Below are 21,541 nucleotides of genomic sequence, written 5' to 3' on the forward strand. Positions count from 1 at the left end.
TCTGGATTTTACAGGGAGCCAATGCAGAGAGGCTAACACAGGAGAGATGTGATCTCGTTTCCTAGTTCCTGTCAGTACTCGTGCTGCCGCATTCTGGATCAATTGGAGGCTTTTTACTGAATTTTTGGGACATCCTGACAATAAAGAGTTACAGTAGTCCAGTCTTGAGGTAACAAATGCATGAACTAGTTTTTCAGCATCCTTTAGACATAGAATGGGTCTGATTTTAGCAATATTGCGCAGGTGGAAGAAGGCTGTCCTACAGACTTGCTTTATATGTGAAGTAAAGGACAAGTCCTGGTCAAAAATGACACCAAGGTTTCTGACTGTAGCACTGGAGGCCAAGGTGATGTCATCCAGAGTCAGTATATTATCACATAGTGTATCTCTGAGGTGTTTTGGGCCAATTACAATAACTTCAGTTTTGTCTGAATTTAAGAGTAAGAAATTACTGGTCATCCAGATTTTTATGTCCTTAAGACAGACCTGAAGCTTGGCTACCTGGTTAGTCTCACCTGGCTTCATGGATAAGTACAGCTGGGTGTCATCTGCGTAACAATGAAAATTCATCTGGTGCCTCCTAATAATGTTTCCTAGAGGGAGCATATATAGACTGAAGAGCATTGGTCCTAGCACAGAACCTTGTGGAACTCCATGACTGACTTCTGTGATGATAGAGGAGTCATTGTTAACATGAACAAACTGGAGTCTATCTGACAGATATGACTTAAACCAGCTTAGTGCGGTTCCTTTGATGCCGACCATATGTTCTAGTCTCTGTAATAAAATCTTATGATCGATGGTGTCAAATGCGGCACTAAGATCTAGTAGGACAAGTACAGAGACAAGTCCATTGTCTGAAGCTATGAGGAGATCATTGGTAACCTTAACCAGAGCTGTTTCTGTGCTATGATGGACTCTAAAACCTGACTGAAAATCTTCAAACAAACCATTCCTGTGCAAATAATCACATAACTGGTTTGCAACGACCTTCTCAAGGATTTTGGAAATAAAGGGGAGGTTGGATATAGGTCTATAATTAGCTAAAACGTCAGGATCAAGAGTAGGCTTTTTAAGTAGAGGTTTAATTACTGCAACTTTAAAAGCCTGCGGTACATAACCAGTTGATAAAGATAAGTTAATCAGACTTAATATAGAGGTGTCAAGTAAAGGAAAAACCTCTTTTCTTGTGCAGTCATTGATTGATTGATTATGATGATAGAATGAAGTATTACACAGCTGGCAGGGACCTGAACTCAGAATCCAGAAACCTAATTTATATGGTCAAGGTAAAGTTAATAAGCATGTGTTAAACAGTCCACAATCCTATCAGACTGAACTATTTATTTATAAGTGATAAAGGTGATATTTCAGAATAGACGCTTGTCATCAGACAGAACAAGAGAAGAAATTAGGCCATTAATTGCCACACCAGTGGAACAGGTGTGAGTGTTTTCAGGTCACATTTCTTGTCTTTTGTTGTCTGGTGAAGACGTGCACAGACTCTCTGTGTCTCTGCCTCCTTTGGTGATTCTTCTGTCTGCCAGGATTTGGGCTGTGGCTGGTGCAGCCTTTTTGCAGCTCTTTTACACTGACGTGTTTACAGAGCACCTTAGTGTAACTTCTGCTACTAATTATTCTTAGTAACATGAAAACCGTTCTGCTGTCACCCCACAAAAGGTTTAACTGCTGCTCATGACTCACCTTTTTAATCTACTATGTTTATGTATGTAACACCACTGAGTTTCACCTGTGTGTATTCACTGCAAATGGTTCACACACACACACACACACACACACACACACAGTGTGAAATCACTACAAGAAACCAAATTCACACACATGAGAAGTTTGGTGATCAAGATGAACAAAATAACTTGTTAAAGGTGTTAGCAATGTGATCAGAGCTCTGCGTCGCCTCACTTACAATCAGTGCAGTTTGGGAATTGCCATCCATCCCCAGTTGCTGTGGCCTATGAGCCCAAACACACTGTTAAAGATCTTTCAATCAGGAGAGACTAATAAGCGGAACAAAAGAGTGTGAGAAATTCTAAATAAACTGAAATTTATTGTGAACAGAAGGAATAGACTTTGGCGCTTAGACCCCAGCAGGAAGTGGATCACCAGGAAGCAATCCATAAGTTTAAGGTCCGTCCAATGAGAGGAAACTTCCTCTAATTGGAGGAAGTGATGGAGGGGAAGCTTGTGATCGTGTGGTTTGATTGGAGATGGTCTGGTGTCCATGGTTGAGGTGGTGAAGGGATGGAGGTGGCTGATTACAGAATGATCACAGTGCTGAAATGACAGCTGAGTGACAGCAAAGGGAGAGAATCATTTTAAAGTTTGACAGCTTCCAAGTGATTGGCTAAAGGCAACCGTGTCAGGCTGTGATTGGATGAAGATGAGCATGAGCGGTAGGAGCTTATAGATTTCACTAAACTGCATTACTTGTTGAATTCAGGTGCTTTCTATTTCCCGTTGCATCAGAAACAACACATCTACATTGACTGTTCAGTTGCCCTTATTAGCAAACTAACAACAATTTTTATGGAGAGTGAAGAGTAGAGGCAGAAGACTTCTCCTCCAAGTGTCAGGTGGAGGGATCATCAGAATCCAGACTCTTGCTCCCTGTCTTCATGTCTCACACCAGGTATCTCTCTATGTGGCCACCTTCATCTCTGTCTCCTCATTACTGTGTCTTTAACAGCTCTGTGGGTCTGGGCCCACAGGCGCAGTGCTGATGGTTTCCTGAATGACAAGAGTCGCAATATGTTTTAATGAGCCTGAGTCATAGGGTGAGGGTACACACTTCTCATTAGAGTTCTAGGTTGAACTTTCTACCTGTCCTTTGCCTCTTACCTATCTTCTTCTTCACACACACACACACACACACACACACACACACACATACACACACACACACACACACAGCCACTTAGACACACACAATTTTCCATGACAGGAAACTTCATTTCAGTTCCTTCAACTTCTCAACATCTCATTCGGCAAAAAAAGACTCAGCAAACTTCTTCCACACACACACACACACACACACACACGCACACACAGACAACACATCCACAGGGTCTCAGGATGGCATGTTGATAAAATACAAACCTTTCAACTCTTGCTTGAGGCAAGAAAAGAAGATGCATCACACACACTGTGCGATGAGTGGTTACTTGTTGAGTAGATTGTGGTGTAGCAACATTTCCTGTCAGGCTGCCTCTACATCGAACCTTTTGAGTGCAGTTCAAATGAAAGCTGTGTGTTTGGTTTAGTTCATTTAGGCTGATGTGAGTCGAGCTCTGATGTGGACGAAACAAACAAGTTGACCTGGTCTAAAAAGGTGGTTTTGGGTCCAGTCCGTATCAGACTTTGGTGTGGTTTGTTGTGGAAGGTTGAGCAGAACAAAGTGTTCAAGTTCTTCCATTTATGTCTAAGGTGACCAACGTCCACCACTGTCCAGGATACATGTTTTCAGGTTGTCCGTCCGTCCATCCCGTCCGTCCAATTCTCATGAATGTGATATCTCAGTAACACCTTTCAGGAATTTCTTGAAATTTGACACAAATGTCCGCTTGGACTTAAGGATGAACTGATTAGAATCTGGTGGTTAAAGGTCAAAGGTCACTGTGACCTCTCAAAACACATTTTTGGCCATAACTCAGGAATTTTCTTTTTACAATAATTATGACACAATTTAACTCAAATGTCTCTAAGGATAAAATGAGGTGTTGACATTTTATATCCAAATGGTCAGAGGTCAACTTCACTGTGACATCATATTGTTTTGCAGAAACATCTCAGGCCATTATTAAACACTGTAAGTCAGGAAGAGGAGATTGTGCCCATATTTCCTCCAATGTGGCTGGTTGGCGGAGGGATACGAGGTAATTCTAGTTGTCTTTGGACTGCAGTTGGACAGTTAAGTGTGCAGCCTGCTCTGGCCTGTGGACCCACATCTCTGTTAGTGAAGGTGTGTGTGTTTGTAGATGCTGGCAGCACAGTAACAAGACAAGGGTGCCAGTGTGGTTGACACATCAAATGTTTCGGTCTCTCTCCTTGTTGTCCATTCTCTTTTTATCAAGGCAAGGCAAGGCATCTTTATTTATATAGCGCATTTCATACCAAGGCAACTCAATGTGCTTTACATAAAGACAAAAAAAGAACAGCATAAAACAGCATAAAAACAAAAGAAAACACAGAGTTAAAAGCAGGGGCAAAAAAGGAAAATAGAAGAAAATAGAGTTTTAAGTTCTTAAAAAGAGCTCAGCTATAAGCACATGAAAAGAGAAATGTTTTTAACCTGGATTTAAAAGGGCTTACAGTTGGGGCTGATCTCAGTTCTGCTGGTAGTTTGTTCCAGTTGTGTGCAGCATAACAACTAAATGCTGCTTCACCATGTTTGGTCTGAACTCTGTGCTCCACTCTCTGACCTGAGTCAGTAGATCTCAGAGCTCTACTGGGTTTATACTCTACTAACATGTCATTCATGTATTCTGGACCTAAACCATTCAGTGATTTGTAGACCAGTAGCAGAATTTTAAAATCTATTCTGTAGCTGACTGGGAGCCAATGTAAGGTCTTAAGAACTGGGGTGATGTGATCTGATCTCTTTGTTCTGGTATCACAATCTCTTTTGTGTATTCCTCTGTCTGTCTGTCTGTCTGTCTCTCTGTCAGTCCGTCATACAAACACACACACTGCAAAAACAGACACACACTAATACCATCATCCTAACATCACAAAACAATCCCTTCTCTCTTCTGCCTCTCTGTTTGTCTGTCTTGCCTGTTGTCCTCTCTCTCTTGCCGTAGTTTGTCTCATATTCCAAATCTGCTCGTGTTATGACTAGCCTGGCTGACAGTTGTTCATTAAAACAGGACAATACCACTATTATAACCACTTTTCCAAATTATCAGTGCACAGAGTAAATTATATTAAATAACAAGTGCCATAAAAAAAGTTTTGCCTCATGCTATGTTACTAGTTAATTCTCAGTAGGGAAACTAACCTAACCATGGGTTAAACTGACCACAAACTTTAAAATATTGATGATGAGGTACAGCCTCTATTTTTGCCTGTACAAATAATAAACTCTTTGAATTAATAGCTGATATGATTCTCTTTTGTAGCCACCTATTGGTAGTGTTGCAAGGCCCTTAAAGAGGTTTAAACACAGAAAAACTCAAACTTTACTGGCAGTTTTCCCTCAGGGTCCCAGAGATTTATTTTTCAGTTCAGAAAATAAATGTTGATTTTTATTTACTCGTCTTTGCTCCAGAATTATACCCTTATTGTGACAAGAATAAATATCATTTGTAACTTCCACTTGGCAATTTTCATAATTAATTAGGTCTCTAGTATCACCAGCAATGTGTGGTGGGAGTGGGCAGAATCTATACTTGTTAATTATAGCTTTCTTCTCAGTAGTAGGTTGCATGAAGCAGTGGTAACGATGAAGAAAAGCTAATAATAACAAGTTGTAACACATGACAGTAGTTAGCCAATAGCATGACTCTGGTCAAAAGAACATGATGAGTTCGGTGAACAAACACATACGTAGACAGACTTTGGAGACTGTCCTGTGAAAACCTTGGGTCGTCTGTGGAAGCGGCTCATTACGACCCACAGTTATATTTAAGGTTAGGTGACCTCCAGTGGCTGTAGTTATTATGACGTGAGCAGAAGAAGAAGTCAGGTGACAAAGTAAAAAGAGTGACATAGTCTGTGTTGGAAGGAGGTCGGGGTGAATGGATGGGTCGACAAAACACATGGGTCGACGTTCGTGCAGCAGACTGCTGCTCATTCCCTGTGCATCATCATTCCACAACCTTAACCAAATCCAAGTGTTTATTATTGTAACCATGACGACATAGGTCATCTCAGCTTAAGGAATAAATTATTTGAGTCCAAGCTGCAACCTTTTCCTAAACGTAGCCAAGTAGTTGTTGTGCCTATAAATTACCAATACTGTGACTTTTCCACAACCTTAACCATGTGTTTATTTTTGCAACCATGACAACATAGGTCTGGTGCACCTTGCGCTGATACACTGCTTTAGGTTGTATTGGAGGGTGGGGATGAGTAACCTATATGGATGTTTAGGTTGGAGGATGTGTTGGCCATTTAACCTGAAAATACTTCCTGTTGGTGGTGATGAAGGATGAAGGTAGGTGTGACTGTTGCTTTCTGTTTCAAATGGAAGTGTGTTAATTATTGCTGTACTGTTGCATTTGGTGGTAAGGAGGTTGCAAAACCATCTAAGGCATTTTTGAAATGTTGTAAAGAGCTTGTGCACTTGTAATTGCTAAATTAATCATAATCCTGTGTGAATGATGTCTAGAAGGCCTGAAATATTGTCATCTTTGTAAAATTTATATGTTACTTTAATTGCTTTTGTGCTTTAGTGCCTCTGTCAACCAGTGAGTGATGTCAGTATTTTGGGAGCCAGCGGGTCCTTCCTTCTAACTTTGGGGATCTGCTGCATGCCAGTATTTTTACTTTTAGGATGAGAGTTGAAACTCTGGTAACTGTCCATAGTGCATTATCAAGGCAGTGAGATTTTTTTTTTCAGATTTTCTAAATACCATGTAGCTGGTTTGGGATAAATCTGACAGAAGGTGAAAGCAAACAAACCTACAAGTGCTTAGCTTCTGTAATAGTGTTGGGGCAAACCTAATTCTAGTTTTTCTAAAGAGGTCCCTAGACAATCCTACTGCTTTAATGGCTCTGTATGGGCTCGAATAAAGTAGATTAATAAGAAGATACTGTCTTTTCTCCACCTCAGCCTGTTAGTGTTGCATTTCATTGCATATGAGAGAGAAAGAAAATGTTTTGGGCATAGAAATGATTTGGGAGTAACTCTGAGTTCTGAGACTGATGTTGGCAAACTGCTCAGATTTATTAAACTACATTGCTATTTATCATTTGCTAAGATCAGTGCACAAAACATTCATCCAACAGCTTCTCATTTTCTTCTGGCACTGACTGTTGCTGTCACAGTTAAAATGTCCGACATTGTGGGCAGTGGATCATATCAGCTGTTGCTAATTATTGTTAATTCCCTGGGTATGTTGATGGCTGGCCAAAATCAAATTTGTCTGGTGTCTGGTTAAGTGCTCTTTGCAAGCTGGAGTCTGTATTCAAAGTCCAAAGATCATTTTTGAAGGGAGAAGTTCCACTCTGCATTACAACTGTACAATCAGAGTAGGCAGAGTGTTTCTATAGTTCAGATAACTGCAACAGAGTGAGACATCTTCTCTCTAGCAGATCATCTCATGATAATTGCAGGGATCACATTTTACCAGTTAATTTTTCATTCCCATAAAATCAATAATCAAATCTAATTAATTTAAAGGTCCCGTATTTTACACTTTTCCTGTGTTTTATTTGAAGTGTTGATATCAATAAGAAGATATATTTGTGGTTTTAAGAACCAAAAACTATCTCAATGTAGTTTTACATCTCCTCTTGTAGGCTTCTCTCTGTAGCATCTCTCCTCTGAGCTCTGAGCCTCTCTTCTGATTGGCTGATTGTTTTTGGCTTTATTGTTTTTTTGTGAGTAGTTGATATATATAATATAGCAGATTTCAGGTAAGCACTCAGAGAAACCAAATCCTGTAATGTTGGATGGTGGGTCCAGGTGGGCGGGGCTTGGGGTGTGGCTGATGTGACTGCTTTGTTGTGACATCACAAAGTTCCAGAAGTCCTGACGGCTGGTTTTAAGGCTCAGTTTCTGAATACAGGCTGTGTGCATTTCTCTGTGGACTGAGGCTTTGATACTTTCACAGTATTAATGTAGAACCTAGACCTGCTTTATAATCAAAAAAGACATGGACATCTACCTTTAGACAATATGGGACCTTGAATCCTTTTGAACCAAGATCTTTAATACTCCGATCGATCAAGAAGCTTGAAAAATTAAGTTCTGGCTTAAGTAGGCTACAGCTGTTATTTCAATGTGTCACATACATATTTAATCAACACTTAAATAAAATAAAAGTATTAGACTGGATACTGAATTGGCAGATACCCAGTATTAAAGAACTCCCGATCAGGACATCCCTACTGGTGGTCAAAGTGCCTTCGTCACTTGTTGTTCAGTAGAGATCGAATGCTCATCTCATTCCATCTGCCAAGCCTCTAATAAAATTTTTAAAGCTGAAGGCTGCAGCTTCCCTCTGATCAAACCGTGATGGGAGAGTATAGCTTCAAATGCATCTTTAAGAGCTTGAAATATATTGTATGAGAATACGCTCCTCTCTCATTCTGTTTTCTACACTTTCATTGCTTTCACTCCTCTCTCCTTCTCTGTCATCATTCTTCTTTTTTCCTCTGTGTCTCTCTCTCACACATACGTGCACTTTCTTTTCTCTTTCTTTTGTGAACACTAATCAATTGTCCAATCTATGTGGTCTTGTTCTCTCAAAGAGTCCTCATCACTATCTCAGGCACGTTCCTCAATAGGAGGAAATCCAGACAGGCAAACGGACAGGCGGTGAGTCAGACAGAGGGACAGTCAGGCAGATAGGATGGTAAATCAGGTAGCTTAATGAGCTGTCACCTCATCAGCCCCCTCAGCCCGATGAGAGGTTCAAGCTCCCAAGCTTTCCCAGGCTCTGTCTTAACATATCATTTATCCTTCTCTTGTAAACTGTTTTATTTACAGAGGCATTCTGGCAGAGGTAAGGAACACACCATGATGGCTGCTAGAATAAATGGAGCACTGAAGTTTTAAAGGATTTGAAAGAAAAGCCACTGGACTTTAAACTGTGTAACCCAGTGTGCGCTGGAGTGAAATACACACACACTGAATACTCAAGACAAATAACTTAAAGACTGTGGATTTCCCTATGTTCAACAGAAATATTGACTACTAATTCTGCTAATCTATGATCTTTTCAGCCAAACAGTGAAAACAAACAGGTTCTTTATTGATCTGGGACAGTTTTGTTTGGGTTGAGTATCTCGGGACATTAAGGCTGAAGAGAAATTGGTTTTGTATTGAAAGGACGCTGCACTGAGGCAGACTGATCTCTGAGAAAACAGTATGTGTGCGTGTACGTGTGCCTGCGGGGTGGCAGTGTGTAAATCGGTGTGTATGTGCTGCACCCACACTGAAAATGTCACACAGGACTTCATTTGAGAAGTGGCAATGTTTTCTAGAAATTATAGTTTAGAGTTTATATTTTTATGGCTGAAATTAGAAATACATTATTAATGTTATTTATTTATTATTTTCTGTTTTCTGAATGTAGCTACTGTTAATTCTCTGTGTTCAGGCTCTCCACTAATGAGATTTCCATTGTTTCAGGGCAGCTGAATACCCACGACCCCATGACTTTGGTTTTGGTAAGTAAATGGCCTTTTTGCATTTGTGCAGGAACATTTATGCATGAGCAAATGTTTTGTGGTGAGACACACACACACACAGTGCGGGTGTCATGCTTTATTACTGAAGCCAGCTCCCTCTTTCCTCTGGTTTCCTCCCTTCTCTCTGAATACTAAACATCACACTGCTGTTATCCATTGCCAGGAAACCAAAGACTGTTCTGTGTGTGTGTGTGTGTGTGTGTGTGTGTGTGTGTGTGTGTGTGGCTCAAAAAACTGTTCACACATTAACCAGACTCCAGACTTGTGTAGTGGTGGTGTAGTTTCATATATCTGTGTATGTTTGTGCTGTGAATACATGATGAATGTCACTGTGTCAGAGGACCCAGTGATCAGATACAGTATGTATGTGTGTGTGTGTGTGTGTGTGTGTGTGTATGTGTGTGTGTGTGTGTGTGTGTGTGTGTGTGTGTGTGTGTGTGTGTGTGTGTGTGTGTGTGTGTGTGCGTATGTGTACGTGCACTGTATGCGTGCGCATGTGTGTCTTCCCTCTGGGCTTCATGTAATGTAGCAGCATGTAAGGAGAGGATAGGGACTTGTTTCCAGTGACAAACAGGCTATTACCTCCATGTTTATAGGATTTGTCTCAAACTGGTTGTTTCTATCTTTCCTCCTGTATTTGTTGTTTTCTGTCTCACAGTATCTTCCTTCTGTCTCTGTTTCTTCTGTTTTGCTCTTCGCCCTCTGTTTTCTTTCATTTCAAATTATTAACTTTAACTGCCTCTCACTGTATTTGCATTCACCTTTCAACCATAGTTTTGTTACTCAAGGCAGCTTTGCAGATTTGCATTCCCAAATCACATCAAAAGGTTCCCTTGTTTTATTTTGCAAAGTTTAATATCCTGAAATTCTGTAATGTGACATCTGTAAACTACACACGCTGCTCTCATGTTAGCTCATGTCTGAAACCTGCAGCTTCAACCAAATAATGAGAGCAAAAGGGGTTGGAGAGGAAAAGGATCTGATATTGGTGAGACCAACTCTCTCTGTATGGAGGTCTCACTCTGATATCTTTTTTTTTTTTTTTTCCCTCAAGTTTTGTTTATGAAAATGCCAACACCTGAATGCCATTTGGACACATATGGTAACACCGTATCTCAGTTTGTGACACTTCATATTTGAGAATTTCTATCTAAAATATCTTTGGTATTATGGCAGTAAGTAAATATGAAGATGAACAGATTAACATGTATTTAGCAGAAAGTGATGTAAAAACATGGACATTCAGAGCTGCAGAACATGTGTGAGCACTTGAGCTGTAGTGAAGCTGCTGGCAGGTTATTATTGTCTCTTTTGAACTGCACTGCTGTACAATGAGACTGACACACTGATCAAGCTTCTTATCTATGTACTATTTATATTTATACTTGTATTTATGTATGTCATTTTCTTTTATTTTTTAAATCTTATTTTGAAATATCACTGATAAAAAGCACAGGGGACCATGGCTCAGATGGCAGAGCAGGTTGGCGGCTGATCACCGTGTTGTGGTTCCCCCAAACCCAGGTTGTGTCATGAAGGACGTCTGGTGTCAAACTTTTGCCAAATCAAATATGTGGATGATGATCTGCTGCACTGATCCCTTACGGGAGCAGCGGAAAGTACCAACAACCACATTGATATATAATGCTTGGGTGGCACTTGCATTTCTTTGTTTCTCCATCATCCGTCTCTTGTTGTCTCTCTTTCCATGAACCAGAGCTGTATTTCTGATTGGGTTTTTTCATGGTCAAGCAATTTCTTCTTCTCCTCTCCAGTGTTGCATAAAGTGATCATTTTGGCTGAATTACCTCTTCTTTATTTTTACACATTCTCACATTTTATTACACTTTATTACCTCTGAGCAACATTTCTAAGAGTGTATCTCATTTAGTGGAGATGTCTGTACTGTTTGTGTGTTTCTATGTGTGCATTTGTTTGTGCCTGTGTGAGAGAGATGTGTTTGCTCATCATGGTAAATTATAATTATGAATGACTCTTTCATGTAGTTTCTTTCTGTCCCTTTATCTCACACATGTCACATTTTTGAAACATAATCATCTCTTCATGTAAACTGTAGAAGCTGTTGTGATGGTTCATGGCTCAGTTGGTTGCACCAGTACATGATTTGGTTGCAACTTGTTTTTTTTTTGTTTGTTTTTTTGCTACAGCATGGTAGTAATCAGTCACCTTGCCTGCTGATGAATTGTTGCCTTTATTTAAATACCCTAGTCTGATATCACTCCTATAAACTGGGTTCAGGCCATGTTGTTGGCATATGTTGGATTCACATTCAGACTGTTCTTTTTCATCAGTGTGATCCGGGATTTGAATTTTCCTCTTTCACTATGTCATAGGCAGAGGTGAATCTGATAACCCTTTTGTCCTCCTCAGTCTTCAGGGTGATGCACCTGTCTCAGCAGGTTTTTGCTTTTTATTGTCAATGTGCAATTTGAACTTGCAAGAGTTTCAAGCTTAAACTGCGATGTAACAAGTTTAGAGTTGCCTGCGATGGACGAGCCACATTGCTCACTGTATACACACAATATAGCATTGCCCCCAGAGTGCAACCACAGGTACTGAGTTGGCTACTGCTGTTGAAGGTGACACTGTTTCTTCCTCTCTGGCTCAGTGTCACCTGGCCCTGTCTGCACCTGCACTGTCGTCTCTCCTCCATCTCCACCTGCCTCCTCCTCTTTTTCCTCATTTAATTTTTTTTTTGAGCAATCATCAATAGGCCGCTTCATGTTTGGAACATGGATTGTTAAATGGATTGTATCACACGTTTCATCAGTGTGTCATGATGAAAGTTCAGGCAGGGAGTGTGCAGGTATGTAGACTGACTGAGCCAGTGAATAAAAAAAAAAAACACAAAACTTTCAACTGCAAGTTCGTCTTGGACACCAAAACAGCCTGATGAATAATGATCAAGCACATGAATGAATGTGACCACATGAGATTTTACATTGTCAAGAAATAGTTGCATATACAACCATTTTGGTCACAGTCTAGAGGTGATTTGTCTTGTGATGTACATTAAGATTCAACCCAACAGAATGATTTTGGGCCAAGACAGCCAACCTATCATACACTCCTGCAGTTTGAACTACAGATCAAACGTAGTCATGATTGTCATCATCATGCATATGTCGACAGACAGCTGAGGTATCAACATATTCCTGTTCTCTGTCTCTCTCCACCTCTGTATGAAACATGTTCTGCAGATTTTGCAGTTTTAAAGTCAACTCTGAGCAGGAAAGTGAATCAGTTCATGTCTCTATCACCGACTGGTTTACAGATATACTAAAAAAATCTTGTCAAAAATATGATAAGATAATGTGATGAATTGAGCTACGATCCATCATGGTGCTTCTCACATACCGTAAGTATTCAGTTGTGTTATTTTAACAAATGAAGTTGTCGTCTCTCATTCATATAGTTTTTCTCAGCCTTCTCTCAGGTTTGCAGCCAGACCTGGATGGAACGTTGTGATGATGTATCTATGACCACTGGGTTCCTATGACACCCCTGCAGTTTTAATTGTCTTCACTAGAGAAGTGATGCCATTAGAGGTGGCAACACAAAGTGGGTGGTTTGTCTCTTGCACAAAGGGGAGAATCTATCTTTATTGACAGGCCAGTGTTTTTTACCTCAGCCGTGAGTAAAAGCCACAGTGATATTTTGATAGATTTTCATACAGATTTCTTAATGTACAAACGGTGATAGCAGCTGAACGGATTCAGACACACACACAGCATCCACACACAGTGCTTCTGTTTCAATACCTGCCCAGCTCTCCTCTACACACTCAGACACACACACCTTTAATCATTCAGGCATTGTTTGCCAGAGGCTTTCATATTTCCCCTTTGCTTCCATCCCTTCTGTTTGTAGAATACAAATAAATGAGCCTGGGGAAATTTCAACCCACAACCTCATTATCTCCTGGGACAAAACAATATCACTTTTTCATTGCCACCTCTCAACCTGAATGTTTTTGTCGAACAATCAAATCCATTACTTGCACTGAACAACACATACAGATGCACACCAGTGGCTAGGTTAGCTTAGGTTACTGGATGAAAACAATTGAAGCATAATCGATATTTCTCCATTAGAAAGACCTAACATCCCTCCTATGTGTGAAAAAGACATTAGATCAATAAGTCTTGATGTCTGATGATGTCTGACATGGTCATCAGACCTCCTGCTACTGGATTTCTGTCTTTGCAAAATTCTCCTTCATGTACAATATGACAGCATCTTTTATCCTTTTTAGCCAAGGATCATGTTAAAAATACACCCATGAAGTATAATTTTTAGTAAGTAAAATACAAAATACATGCTATTTAAAAATGTGACATTATAACAAATGATTCAATCATATTGTGCAGAAAACCATGAAAGATTCTTCGGTTCACCCAGTTCACATGTGGGTCAGAAAAACATTATTGTGAATGGTGTGTTGTTGCCGTTCAGTGTGTGATGGTTTATTTATGGGAGACGGTGCTCCCATTTACGTCCCAACACATATCAGACAAAATAGATTAATAGAACATCATGCATAGTTAGGCAGCACAAGGAATAATATAACTAAAATGGAATAAAAATGTATCATAATACAAACCCCAAACCTAAAGAAAACAATCCAGTGAAACACTATAAGAGATGTTAATGAATGTATATATGTACACACACACACACACACACACACACACACATACATGTGGGTGTCGCTTCACCATCCTCCCATCTTATTTCAAGCTGGCACATCAGGTCGACAGTGAGCCTCAGTGTTTGTGTAGTTGGTGCCGTTGGAGCTGCACAGTGTGTGACGTGAATTGTCTTGTGTCTATATGTGTCTGTGTGTGGCGTCTGCTGTGTGCCGTCTCTACGGACTTCTGCCTGGATACAGTGGTGGGTGGATGGCTGGCTGGGTGGAGGGGAGGGGAGGGTGTGGGGGAGTATTAATTGGCTTTCTGAGAGGAGACAAAAGTGGACTGAAGGTGTGTGTGTGTGTGTGTGTGTGTGTGTGTGTGTGTGTGTGTGTGTGTGTGTGTGTGTGTGTACTTGTACTTGCTACATAGTAAGGACCAAGGATATAATTGGTGATTACTTGCAGAGGACTTGACTGAAGTGTGTGTGTCTGGACGTGTCTGTGTGTTTGTTTAAGATGATTATTCTTCCTACTACCTCCCTCTGCCCTCTGCCTCACTTACACACACACACACACACACACACACACACACACACACACACAAACACACTTATAAATACACTGAACACATCCAAATAAGGTCAGAACTGTGCAGAGGTGGAACTTCGTCAATACTTAGCCTCGTAACCTCTCCAAACACACACACACAAACACACACACACACACACACACACACACACACACACACACACACAATATACTCTCTGACTGAACAGTTAACACATCCTAATAAGGTCAGCACAGTGTTGAGATGAAACTTCATCACCACTTATCCTTGTAACCCCCACGAAACACACACACACACACACTGTCTCTTTCTCTCTTATTTTCTGTCGTGGAGATATGAACATTGACTTCCTGCTCACACATCCTTTCACAATAAGGTCCATCAGACTTAAACCACATTTACAGTGGGCTGCACCTGCAGGGGGAAGGTTTCATCCTGTGAGGAGCTGATTGAAGAACATCAGCAGCAGATGGAGAATATAAACACTGATTATCTGGTATTTACAAAGATCAAGCAACGTTTCAACTCATCCATCACATCGGATCTTACTGAGCAACTCAGATGATCCAAACCATGGACTGAACTCTTGCTTGCTGACAGAGATGTAGATTCTTTGTGTCAGTGTGCTTAGATTTTACACATTATTCAAAACACTGAGGAAGGAGGAAGGGAGATTGACACAAATCCATATGACATCAGTTTACACAGTAGGATGGGCTGAATTCTGCTGCCGTTTTCGTTAATGCTGAGAGGAGATGAGGAGGAGACGGAAGAGCAAAGAACAATGACAGTGTGAAGCCTCAGTTATACTCACTACCACTGTACGTGGACAGCTGTGGTTACCATGGATACGTAGTTGTTTTCATTCATACTGGAGGATGCGTTCCAGACATGTGCAGTAAGTTGTTGCCTACTGTCACACCACGGTGAAGTTGGGGTTTTTTTTGTCCTGTCTCCATGTCTTGTCTTGTCATTTCCCGTTTTATTTTGAAAAGTAACTTTCCTCTCGTTTCAGGTCACTTGCCCTTCCTCGTGTGTCTTGGTCTGATTGCCTGAATTACCCTGTACCTTTTGGTTTTATTTCAAGTTCCTCGTCGAGTGATTTTTTGTTATAGGTCTCTTAGTTTAGTTCCTCCAGTTTTCAGGAGTGTTTTTTGTTTGTTCGAGCTTGATTTAGTAATAAAGACCTTTTTTGAGAACACTATCCTGCATCTGCGTCCTGAGTCCTAGCCTGGGTGTGACACATGTGCACTACAAATCAAATCATCATCCACCCTCTTCTTTTCCCAAAGTCTGGGGAACGTCATCTGCGTATTTTTATAATCCTCTAAGAACACTGCTGTAAACTGCTTCAGCCATTGTCCGAAATGTGACTTTAAAATCTTTTTTGCAGCTAAAGCTGTCAAAAAAAACCAAATGAAATACATTTCCCAAATTGTATTTTTGCACTCATGACACAAATTTCAGCATTTCATTGATCACATGTCTTAAAAACGACATAACTATATACGACACATGTAAGTCTCTTTCGGTCTTGAAGGGAGAAGCACGTAGACGTTGCATTCAGTCTTAATGGCTTCCAGATGAATTATAGAGGTGAAGGAAGCAGCTGACCTCCTCACACAGCCTCTCTTCAAACTCAGCGTCCATGTTCGTTGTCCAGCTCATGTGCACCCAGGATATTGTAGCATAGTGGCCACGCAGACATAACACATTGGAGCCTCACGTACATCCTCTGATGATGAAATTCACACCAGAGTGCCCCTCGCATTCTCAAGGATTGATGGGAGCTAATTACAAAGAGCATAAACACTAGAAGCAGTGGGCAGCTTCTGTCTGGAGATGTAATTCTGCACTGTGGGTCTGTATATGTAGATGAATTTAAAGCTGATGAAAAAAGGAGTCTCTCCATCACTCTTCGTCCACTCTGTACGTTCCCCTTCCTTTCTTTAGTTCCCTCCCTCCACTCCATTATAAATTGCCTCCTCTCACTCGGCAGTTTTTCTCTCCTTTCTAGTCGGATGATTGTTAAGCTTTCCTCTCTCCTCCTCTGCTGGCATCTTCCCCTCTCTCCGCCATCCATCTCTCTTTCTCACCAGACCCTCCCTCTCGCTTTTTGTCTCTTTCTTTCAATTTGTTGTTTCTATATCCAACTCTCCTCCTCATTCTCACTTTTTTCATTCCTCCTCCTCTCCCTGAATATCACCTGCTTTCCCACCTCAGCTCTCTCCATCTAATCTCCTCCTCGTTTATATTCTTATGATTGATGATCTCTCACCTGTCTTCACTTACGTTTCACTCCCCCACAATTTTACATCTTCTCTTCACCCTCTCTTCTTTCCCTTCCTTTATCCTCCTCTTTCTCTCTCTGCCTCTCCCCTGTAGCTTTTTTTCTGTTACTCCCTTTCTCCTTCCTCATTTCCTACAAACTACAGATTGCTTTCTGCACTGCAGATTTGTCAGCCCACACCCAAAATCTCTTTTCTTCATCCTCTGTCCATCCCTTCATCATTGTGCCGTGGCTGTGACAAACACCAGCTGTACGGTTATGTGGTGGTAATGGTGCAGGTGGTAATGGATCAATAAAGCTAAATATACTACAATGCTTCAGTTAAAATCAGGTACACTCGAAAAGCTGAAAAGCTTCTGTCCATATTCTGAAATCACTGGGTATCTACCTCTGTACTGGACAGTAACACTGGAGCAAAAACAGCTCCCTGAGGTCCTGAGAGCGTGCTAATGGCTAAGACTCATGGGATCTTAGTCAACAGCAACACCCCCCCCCACCCCCACCCCTTGAGCATTAGTCACAGAAACTCATGGGAGCTGTAGTTGTTAAACACTAACAAAATAATAGTTGTTTTATAAGTTGACATGATGAGGATTTATTCAATGGTACTGCAGTAAATTAAGAGGTATCTGGGAATCTGAGCAGAAACAGTCAAAACCTTCAGTTGTTAGAAAATAAAAATAGACCCTTCTCACTTTTACCTGAAAACATGGCTGCACTTGTTTTCCACTGCACTCTGTATAAGCAGCACCTGTCCAGCAGAAAATGAATTTTGACAACTGATGAACAGAATGACATATGTGGTAGTGAATTGAATATATCTTGGTTGTGAACTGTTGGTCAAATAAAACAACAGTTTGCAGTGATGGTTGAGATTTTTCAATATTTCTATAAACACAGTGATTAAGTGCAAAGACAACAGGCTGTTCAATGAGTGTAGGTCGCAGCCTTTATGAATGAAATGAAACTGGCTCAACATCATTTGAGTTGTATGTACACTGTATTTGCTGTGTGTCACTGTGTACTGATGATTGTGTGTGTCTGTCAGGGCGGTAATCCTCAGCTAATGTATCAGGTTATCTTGTTAATCACTAAATGAAGGCAAGCTTCAGTGATCACAGCACACACACACACACACACACACACACACTGCTCCATTAAAGGTGCAAGGCAGGCCCTGCATTAAAGATGTAAAGCAAACATCTTGTGTGTGTGTGTGTGTGTGTGTGTGTGTGTGTGTGTGTGTGTGTGTGTGTGTGTGTGTGACCGTGCCTCAGGCTTCTTGTTTCAGCTCAGAAAAGGTTACAGTTGATGTAGAGAGTGATTACCAAGGTGGGGATGTTTTTGAACACACACACACACACACACACATATACACACACACACATATACACACACACACACACACACACACACACGCACACACACACACACATACACACACACTAACACATTGAGGGGAGTATCAGTTGATAGAAGGGAAGGCAGGCCCATTGTAATTATAGAGGGCGAATGGGTGGGGGAGATGGATGCTCTCAGTCTCTCTCTTTCTCTCTCTCACACACACCCACAAATACACACTGAGTGAAGTTTTCTGAGAGGGGGGGAGAGAGAGAAACAGCAATGGAAGAGGGAGCAAAGAGAGGGATGAAAGAGAGAGAGGGAGAGAGAGAGAGAGAGAGAGAGAGAGAGAGAGAGAGAGAGAGAGAGAGAGAGAGAGAGAGAGGCAGGCGTCACTATCATCTTCTCTCCACAGCTAGTGAATCCTTATTACACTTATCACACCTGGGGCCAGATGTAGAAATGATGTGTACACACAAGAAACATGTGTACTCCACTTCCTGCACAGGACTTGGTATTTATAAAGACAGACTGTGCCGCACCGCACGCATTCTTCTGACCATGAGTACACACGTTTTTGTTTTTTTTTTTAGAGGAAACCAAGTCAGACACAGTGAAGTGAAAAATGGAAAATAAAGAGGAGACAGAATTTAACATTAAATATAACAGCCAGCTTCACAGAGCTTTCATTCATTATTATCATTCTAAGTTTTGCTGTTTACACAGAAAAACAGTTTGACATTTCATAAGAGGAAATAATTGTTTGTGTGCTCAGTGTTTTCTTTAGCATTGTTTAATATTATATCGTCTTTATTTATCCTGAGTCATTCTGTGAACTGTTTCCATAGTATTTTAATATGATCTCAGCTCGATGTCTCTCTGAAGACGTCTGTATTAAGTTAAGATTAAGTTAAGAGTATAACAGGACTTTACAGTTGGAGTCATTATACTAAAGTAAACTGATGAGCTCCTGTTTATAATCTGACCAACAATCGGTGAAGTTGTGTTTCTTTTTTGTTGTTCTTTTTCTGTGCCATGCCTGAACTTGTTGCACTAGTGTTTTTGTTTGCAGACTGATGGATTTAGGGAGTGTCTTCATCCATTTATGGATAATTGTGGGAGTGTTGTGAGATTTATAAAACAGAATCATGCAAATGCACACCTTTATAATTCTTACAAAGTGGATGTATATGCACATTTCTGGTTGTGTGCATACACATCTATACAGAGTTTTATGCATCTGTCCCCAGACATCCTTAGAGCACATCTGAGCTGAAGCAGCTCTGGAGGAAGAATGATCCAAACTTCCTCCTGAACATTGTGCAGGTTTGATCAGCAGCTGCTGGGAGAGCTGGTCTGAGGTAAATGCTGCCAGAGGAGGTTCGACCAGTGATTAACTCCATGGGTTAATTTACATTTTCCACCAGCACTGTGACTGTTTAATGATAACACATACAATTATGATTATTTGTGTGTTACTGCATTAGGCACATTTTGTTTGTCTGGACTTGTGACTTAAATGAAGATCAGATCACATTTTGTGACCAGCAGACCAAGCCATTCACATACTTTTTTTGTATTCTATGTGAATGAGTGTGCGTGTGTGTGTGTGTGGGTGTGTGTGTGTGTTTGTGTGTGTTTCCCCTTTGGTCATCGGTGCAGTTGCACATCAGTGCAGATGTTTACAACAGCAGTACTTGAGGTTATTTTGGTGCACAGTTATGGTGACAGATTAAAGTACCCATGTCATGTATTTGATGAGACATGCTGTGCAGTCACACATGAGCTCATTTCCATTTTATTGTCACCAAACTCTGACGTGTCAGCTGCTGTTCTGCAGCTGGAGGAATGGAATCATTGAAAACTGCTCAGTGGTTCTGTTGGGATTTGATCCCACTGACGTTTAGCTGTAATGATGAATTAAGTGAAAGGATGGGAAATCAATTGCTTTCCAGTGAGCATTCACACCGGTCAGTCAGAGACTGGTCCGAACATTCGACAAATACATGTCTGTCCAGATTTATTTTCATATGTGGACGTGATGAACGGAACATGGTGCAATAAGGAGGAAACATGTATCCTAAACATGATGAAACAGCTTTTTTTTTTCAATTTCCTCTACAGAGCGATTGTCCATTAATTCTGTCTGCAGCTGTTTCCTGTTGTGACATTCAAGAACATTTGGGAGGTAGAGCAGGTAATCAGAGGGTCAGTGGTTGATTCCTGGCTCCTTCAGTCCGCAAAGTGTCCATGGGAAAGATAATGAACCCCAAAATACCCCTGATGTATCATCAGTGTATGAATGTGTGTATGATTGTGTGTGAATGGGTACAAGTGGCTTCCATTGTAAAGTGCTTTGAGTGGTTGATAAGACTAGAAAAGCTCTGTGAGCAGTGAGCACAGTCCATTTACTGTTTAAAAGTTTCAGTGTTTGTCGCCTTTCACTGGCAGCATCAAAAAAGACACGTGCGGTCTGTAATGTAAAAACTGAGCAACATCTTTTAACATAATTTGATTCCTTTTCATCAAATCAGCATCAGATTGAAATTCATTATTGAGTTTAGATGCTGCTTTAAGCTCTTGACTTACAAAATAGTAACACTCAGAGACTGAGTTCGATGTTATCATCTCAGTGTTGAGCCAGGAACACTGGGCAACCTGTGGTTAAAGCTTTATTTTTAGGTGAAACCCAAAGTATCACTGAGAGAAAACAATGAGAAGAACAGCCTTTAATGAGGTTGGATAGACACACACACACACACACACACACACACTAAAAATAAATGAGTGGTTATATCAAAGGCAATGTAAATAAAAGCAGCCATCACACTCACATTCTGGATACAGCAACTGAAAAAGGTTAGTTATCACACACGTCTTAGATGATGCAGAGATGGATGATAGGAAGTCATTTTTAAAGCTTCATGCTTATTATTATTTTTGTTATATCCCATCATGCCTGCTTAAATCTCCAGATGAACTGATGGAGAACAGAGGATCTTATTCCTGTCATCAGTCTGCACAGGCTGATAATGAGGCTGCTGTATTATTTTTCATTATAAGCAGTGATATATAAAAAAAATATGAATTATGTTGTAAGAAAAGCGACAAATTGGCAGCATCACTTACTCATCTAAGGCAAAACAGAATGGGTTGGAAATATCCATGGTCACAATCCCTGTAATGTCACAGAGCGAGCTCATGGTTATTGTCGGTGGTGATTTACAACCACAAAACTCTGATTGTGAAGGAGCCAAATAATCCAGCTCACTGTCTGTCACTGGCATTAACAATGTTTCGGTCCTCAGAG

At 40.7% G+C, this 21,541-nt stretch overlaps 1 protein-coding gene across 1 annotated transcript in view; it reads left to right on the forward strand.

Annotated features, from left to right (window-relative positions):
• slc8a2b (solute carrier family 8 member 2b) overlaps positions 1 to 21,541 on the forward strand; it is a 174,204-nt gene that overhangs the window by 47,758 nt on the left and 104,905 nt on the right. The window contains exon 2 of the mRNA XM_071496673.1: positions 9,320 to 9,357. The gene's annotated coding sequence lies outside the window, so the exon portion shown is untranslated. The remainder of the gene's footprint in view (positions 1 to 9,319; positions 9,358 to 21,541) is intronic.

This window comes from Trachinotus anak, unplaced genomic scaffold (assembly GCF_046630095.1).
Source record: "Trachinotus anak isolate AG129_WGS33_773 ecotype Australia unplaced genomic scaffold, CSIRO_AGI_Tana_v1 ptg000014l, whole genome shotgun sequence".
Classification (NCBI taxonomy): Eukaryota; Metazoa; Chordata; class Actinopteri; order Carangiformes; family Carangidae; genus Trachinotus; species Trachinotus anak.